The following is a 7,773-nucleotide window of genomic DNA, read 5'->3' as shown; positions in this document are numbered from 1 at the left end:
GCGCCAATGCGTCGCCGCTCCGCTTTGTGTTAGGCTCTAATATTTAATCTAGCGGAGTCAGCGTTTTTCAACTCATGATTTTGAAATGTTTGCACACTCTGTATGGGCCATCTCATTTTAATTGATGAAAAAAAATATGTTTTAAAGGATAATATAATGTGTGTTTTGTAAATATTAAGGTAGTTCCGTATCAAACTTAATGATTTCCAAAGCACACGAATTTCTACACAATTTCTTATAGCCTTTTATAGCCAATGGCGATAAAGTGTAAAGCCCGGCGATAGGAGCTATACCTGTATACTTTTTTATAGCTTCGTATAGCCCGGCTATATGATTTGCTCCACTTGCTACAGCCAGCTATATGATTTTCAATAGCCTTTTTTAGTCGGCTATAAGAACTCCTATGGTATTTTGAAACGCTGCTCGTATCGCCAATTTTTACCCAGGGAAGAGATAGAGAGCTTCTTGTTATGAATAATTATGCAAACTCTATAACATTTTACATGCTTTTAATGAGAATCTTCAATTTTTAGCACCCGCAAAATGGTGACGGGATAAGGAATTCCGTTGAAATGCCGCGGAACCCATATCAGAGCAGAAGATTCAAAATACCCCATGGACGAGTATTTCAGTATTGATTGGATGCTACACCTGGCGTGGATACAAGAGCCATCTACCGATAGTATTTCGCAACTACAGCTGCTTCTCGGGTCATGTGCTGCTGTCTACGGTAAAGTAAATGCACTAATGAGTCTTCCCTACAGAACGCCTTCACAGCGCCGGCTTATGCAACCGGCGGCACGCGTTTCTGAAATTGTGTTACAGAGATTATCTACATATTTTTTATCGCTATAACTTCAAGAATCACACATGTTTGCACAATGACAATTTACAACCGTTTACTATTACTCCAACATTTTGGATAAGTTTTTTAGGATGAAATGCTGAATTTTACATAAAGCTTGCATTCGTTGAAATCTAGTAAATCAAAACGAGTTCCCAGTTTTTTATCGGTATTCAGCTTCTTTATTCAGTATGGTTCAAAATATACTTCCTTTGTTTAGAGTTCCAAAAATGTACTTTTAAAATTTGCTGCAGCGCATACACTGAAGTTATTCAATGGAGAGTGGCTACAGTATCATCAAATTCGGATCCTCAGGGTCAATTACCAAGGTAAACACCTTTTTCTTATACTGCTACGTCAATTTACCGATCTGAAATTTTACCAGGGGGACTCTATCTCCCAACTTCCGAGGACAGTACTTCGGGCAAATGCGTAGCGATTTTAGACTTTTTGTCATCAATTAAGGATATAATTCTCAGTTCTTCCTAAATTTCATAGAATTGTGACGGGGATCCTGCTTTTACAGATCAGAATCCCCTATGGTAACCGGTAATGGTAATTCGGGAGGGGGGACGGAGCCTGGGGGTGATGAAATTCGGATTCCTTGGAGTCTTTTCACTAATAAACCCCACGGTTCTCGACTTCGTTCGACCTATAGTAACCGAGAAAAAAGCTTGGCGCGGATGATCTGGAACACCCTGGTACTTAAAATTCCAATGAAACAATCATAATTAGTGATACTGCAATGCGTACACTGTTTCATGGTCCATTTCTGCATTGTGCGCAGTTTGTCGCATGCCGTGTATGGTGATTAAGGATGAAGTGGCAACATCTGCACCCCTATCATTCTGACTCTCCAAGTTCTGTCCAAGTTCAGTAATTGAATCGGTCAATGAATAAACCTAACAAGTCTTTCAGAGGTATGTTGTGATATGGAATCATTCAATTGATCTGCTATTTAAACCTAGAGAGAATGATCGATTATCAGGGTGATAGCATCATGACCGATTATTCGATTCTTCACTGTAGCTTTAAAAGCGGGAAAATATCGATAGTCCATGCTTCACGCCTTGCTACTGAAGTTTACCCGGCTAGTTCTGAGCTCCATACAAATGACTCTGTACTGAGATACATCAAATAATGGACATCCTCTCTCAAATACGAACCCGTATTATCTCTCATCAATAGGAATTTCACGTTGTTATAATTGAAGAAGGGCTTATATTCTCTCCTCCCCCTTTAATTTTCAATTATATCCTGCCACATTTTATAGTTAAAATAAGAAACTACGGAAAACAAGATCCAGATCGAATTTGACAGCGAGAACCATGTTTTTTGACAAACGAGCGGTTTTTTTTGTTAGTTGCTTGGAATAACTCCACAAAACAATACAAATGCTTCCTTTGTGTGTAATCGAGTTATCACCAAGGGAAAAAAAAGGAAAAATCTAAAAGAAAAAGAAAACCAAAGAAGAAACCAAATCTAAAACCTGAGAGAAAACAAGTTGTGTACTCATTTCCTTTTTCTAAGTTGATTTGATTCCCTTTTGCATTCAGAAGATATAGGTGCCAAGTTAATGATTAAAATATTAATTTTTCCAGCAAATTTGATTGGTCTTGGTCACCAACGCACTCCTCCAGTTAATTAAAATTGAAATTTGGAACTTTTACGACATTTTTACAGGAAATAAAAAAAAAAATATGAAACAGACTCCTTGCTATTCCTAGGGTATTTAGTTCCCATCGCTGAACTCGATACATTTTTATAAACACACATATACATTTTTATACATTTTTTTATATGACATAAATACGATTACCATAGCGAGTTCATGTTCAGCTCACTCTGTAAATTTTATGGGCAACATATGTAAATTTTATGAGCAACGTAACTTATATACGATTAGGATAAAGATTTCATGTTGAGTTTTCAAGCACTAGGAGGACGCCATGCTTTGCTGGGAAATTGCGTCATGGACTGTGAAGAAAGGAGACTGTTTAACTGTGTCCCAAATGAGTGACAGAAGGAAAAGAGCAGTATGGCACCGGCGGCGGTCGCACAATAATCACCATAGTTTAAGGGACATTTTTGCATGCGGTTATGGTAAGTAAATCGGCAAAACAATTTTTTGGTTTCTTGGTGTTATTAAAGGGGATTTTTAGCAGAATTTTACGTGATTTTTCAGGAATAATCCAAACCTGCGTGAGGGCAGGATGTTATAAAATTACCAATTTAAGATTAATGTACTTTATGAACGGCCTCTTATCTCTTAGTTTTGCAGGCCGCGTGACTATGGCGTCTTCTTCCTAACAACATGTCGCATCACGACGAACCAAAAACTAGATTTTAGTCATTTTGCCATTACCATAATTTTGCGCGGATTTTTCCCGCAGTTATCCATAGAATTAACGGGTTTTCGTGCGGTTCTTACGACCTATTTCCGTTTTTTCAGTCTAATCAAGCCCTCATTTGACATATTTAATAATACTCTGCCGTCTTCCGTTGTCATCGGTCTGATTTATCTTTCAACTTTTAAACCAATTAATAAAACTTTAAAACGTTCAAAAATAAGTTTTAGAAAAATAATAATTGAAAATACGTAACTTTTTTCGCGAGGTTTTGCAGGTTTCCGTCGTTACGAACGAGTTTTAATGGCATTCAAAGTACTCTGCGATTTGCCATGGTTTTATGTTTCATTTAATCGTTACTAAGTTTTAAGGTCCCTCCGCAAATTTCCCGGCGTTCACTCGATTTTCCGATAGCTGATCAGAATAATGACCCTGCATTATTTAAATGATCGCCAAGTCAATGTGAGTTTTCTTTGCCCTCCTCCCACCCCTATTATCGAAGACACTAGACTTCACATAAAATCAGCTATGCGCAGAGAGTTTTTTGATACGCACAAACCCACAACGGACGGTTCAAATGTGCAGACTCATATGCACACTTTTCGACGATGAAACTCGAAATCGCGCATATCTCGGTTGGTAACGCTGCAAACTGACTAACGTTATTTTCTAAAAATTCCTTAACTGTTCCTTTCTGGCTGCAGGATACTCTGTAAATACTAAATATGTCAGACAATTGGAATAGTTTGTCAAAATATTAGATTAGTGGATAGTTATGATCAAATAATTGGTAACGGAGATTTTGAAACACCGCAAAAAGGATCCTCGCGTGCTCAAAGTTCCACCGTTGCACAGTGGATCGAGTCAATTAGAGAGGTCGGACATGACATTTTTTACTCAAACTGCAAATTTTGGTGTTTATTTTGTCACAATTTACATTTCATGAAGTGCTTCCAGTAGCAAATTCCACGAGGAATTCTATAAAAACACTTTTAGAACCTCAAAATTTTGTATGAACGGAGTTATAAGCGTTTAAAGTTTCCAAATTTTGTCCGACTTCTCTTGCTGACTCGATCCTACTGCGCGTCGTTCGAGATTATTTTCAATTGAATTCCTTCAATTCCTCAATAAAGTAGGAGTAAATGTCCAAAATTGCCTTTGCACCCACAGTCCTCCGTGTAAAATTTTCATTAGAAAACTACAAACGGTCCGCGGATTTGGAAACTAATTGGATTAGAAACGGTATTCGCCCTGATGAGGTCACCAAGAAAATTGCAGACAAGCGCCGTTTCATTAGAACCTAATGTCCGAACGTGGTCGCGGATAATTGATTTCTAGACCACCCAGTTGCCCGGTCACTCGCCGGCGTTGCTTGTCTCGCACGGGCTACACTTTAATAGGGGCGTATCGCGCATGGAAGAGTTGAGTACATTCTTGTGATTTCGAGAAAAACGCATTTGAGGGGCTTGGAGGACAAAGCGCATAAATGCGGTTTTTGTAAAAATTTGATTTATCAATGATGTCAAGTAAAACTATAGTCTTCACGCATATTCTGTGAAAAATTTGCTCTCTACTTCCAATTTTTCACCACCAAAAAGTCACTTTGAACTTTCGAAACTTCAAACACGAATTTCTCGAAACAGCATGAACTGCACTTGTGCGTATTGTCCTCCAAGCCCCTCATTCGCAGTTCAGAAATTACATATGATGTAGCGTTAGACATGAGTGAACTTAAAATTAGAATATTGAGGTCAAAAATAATTTACTTTAATGTGTTTACAATGTTCAACCCAAGACCAGTTTCACTCAAGATGACGAATATCTTATTTCGTGTTCCAGAAATGTCTTGTAACCCCTTTATTCTTTTAATTATAGCTATTCTCACTCTGAACATTGATTTCAGAGGGGACGCACATTTTAAGCTCCGTAAATTTACGATGTCTGCTGGAAATTACCTTAATTTCCTTCATCGCCCACAATTTTTCCACAGAATCGAGATTTTTCCTCAAAAATCGGCAAATACTGATTTGCCAGAAAACGGGCACATTCTAAAAAAAAAACAAAGGCCATTCTTTTAAATCTCATTTGAAAACACACGCAAAGGAACACGTATCGCACGTTTAAAAAGGTGTCCTTGCTGTATCTGATAACAAGGTTTTTCCCATGAATTGGCATTACAGGTCATTTTTCCATACATTGTGACAACACCAAAAAAAATTTACTTTTTTCATTTTCTTTTCATCTGATTTAGTGGCCTATAGTCCGTTCGGAATCCACAGCCAACATACGGTTCTTACTGCCTTTATAGACAGAAGAGAATGAAAGAATATGTAAGTGACATGCCATCTAGCAGCGGGAAAACGGGTTTGCCGCGATTTATACGTCTCTCGTTTGGTATAAATTGATGGTCTTTAAAAATAATTGTATTATATTAGAATAATATCAGTATTTACCGAGTCTGTTTAATCAAACTATGGTTCAGAATTAAAAACCGAGAGGACAGCATGAGAAGGATTGAAATCACGTTAAAAACCGCTAAGTACGCGCGGTGGGTATTACCCTGTTTATAAGTAATGTGAAATGACCAACCTGTTGTTATTTCACGAGTCCCAACGGGTGATAGGCAGATCATGAGAGGGCGCATGGTCCTCCCGTGGTCGTCATGGTAACGTGGGTTCTCCTCGCCCCATCCCAGCCCCCCTTTGTCCCCCGGTCCCTGCTCTTTTGCTCTCCCTCTCGTTCAGAGCATCGTCTAAATACTTATATCATACGTCCCAGTCACCTGCAACGAAACATTTCGCGATTAGACATCCGAATCGAGCGCGGAACCCACCACTCTCTCGTTTATATTTTTGTATAGTTTTGTAGATTTTTCATAGTTTCCCTTTTTTTACATCGGAGGTTCGGTCTGTGTTTCATACCCTCTTAAATAAAGATTTACGATTTTCCAGGATGCTATTGAGCTAATGAATTCGTAATACCGTGCCCGGAAAGTGTGCGTGAGGGTGCCTTCCTGAATTTCTACGTAGTGCGTTCGAGGTTTTTTTGAGCCTCATCTTTCGTCGTGTTTCAGCCTGTCGCAGCTTTTGAGCCAAGTTTTTTGAACGGAGGAAGATTATGGGAACCCAATATTCACCTCAAATAAGGTAAACGTGCTCGGCAGCTTTTTGTTTACTTTGTTGTTTATTTTGCTAATGAACGATGTATTTGTGCTCAAAGATTAGTACATCGAGGAAGCTCTTTATTACTCACATTCCTTGCACAATGCTAGGACATTTTCTTGGTTGATTAATTAGAGCCGAAAATGTATAATACATTTAGAAGATTTTTTTACATTTAATTTATGTGCGATCTCCTGCATGTACGCTGTAAAACATTTCAGCAGCATGCGATAAATCAAACAGACCACTGAATACCAACATATCGTGATCTTTAAGGTGTAACGTAGATTTTTCAAGATTGTCACAAACACCGTGATACTGATCCAAAACTTAAAGTCAGGTATGAATTCTATTGTCATTCGTTGTCAAAAGGAATCTAGAAATATTTGACTGACTTTGAATTAAATTAACATTTGAATCCGACAGTTACCAATGCTTCAACATACCATGCCTCTTATTTATTTTAAAGCATCAAGAAAGTCACCGCTAATACTTTTTTAAAAATGAAAAACTCTGAGAAAATGTTTCCGGAAACCAGCATCAATGACGAGAGTGACACAGTTTTGAAATTTTTGAATGCTTCATTCAAATAAAATAACTAAATTTAATTAAGGTAAAGAAAGAAATAAAGAAATAATTATGAAAACTAAAAAATTTTAACTGAAAACCAAGTAATTATAGGGAGGAAAGATCAAACGATACTAGACGTCCTTTCCGGACCACTGAATTGTGTAAAACAGGTAATTCTGTATTTCAAGCTCCCTCTGATGTTTGATGAGGTATTTTTTACCAACATCCCTAACCGACAAGAGATGAGCGAGTTCTGTGTGAACGATTTTTAGGTTCTATATAATTATGCTTTTATTTCCATTACGAAGGGCAGGTATTTTGCGACCCTCCCTTGATACTTTGGTTCCAAGTTGTGATTATTAGGAATATTGATACCGATAACGTAAGCCTTACAGTTCTACTCATCAACTAACACTATATCCGGAGCATTAGCCACGACGGTTTTATCCGTCAAAAGTGGATCATCCCGAATATAATCGAAAACGCTGATCCTCCGAGACTCCACGAGAATCGTACATATTTGTAATAAGGCTTAAAATGTGTACATAGCTCGCGATCCGTTGCTGCTGCCAGGTGGATAATTCAGCCATGTCATGACTATGCTGCTAAGCCTATTCCTTCCACATAAGAAGCAAGCAACCAGAAAATATGTGATCAATTGTCTCTGAAACAGCGTGACACTTCTTACACTCAGGAATTCTGATTTTTCCTTGGAGTAAGTACACGGAGAAAAGAAACTTCGAGAATGAGACCCCGAACTCACCCGAAGTTCAGAGCTCACGGGTGGAACTCTGAGGTTTTCGTATCGTGCATCCGAAAACTTGAGGTTCAGTTGCCGAAATTTAGATCA

General features: G+C 38.2%; 1 protein-coding gene across 1 annotated transcript in view; it reads left to right on the top strand.

Moving 5' to 3' along the window:
- The first annotated feature begins 5,939 nt into the window (after positions 1 to 5,939).
- The window catches only part of LOC109039825 (uncharacterized), a 43,988-nt gene continuing 42,154 nt past the window's right edge, over positions 5,940 to 7,773 (top strand). The window contains exon 1 of the mRNA XM_019055493.2: positions 5,940 to 6,338. The gene's annotated coding sequence lies outside the window, so the exon portion shown is untranslated. The remainder of the gene's footprint in view (positions 6,339 to 7,773) is intronic.

Source organism: Bemisia tabaci, chromosome 1 (genome assembly GCF_918797505.1).
Source record: "Bemisia tabaci chromosome 1, PGI_BMITA_v3".
In the NCBI taxonomy this organism is placed as follows: Eukaryota; Metazoa; Arthropoda; class Insecta; order Hemiptera; family Aleyrodidae; genus Bemisia; species Bemisia tabaci.
The sequence above is the reverse complement of the archived record's forward strand: the minus strand, read 5'-3'. Positions and strand labels throughout refer to the sequence as shown.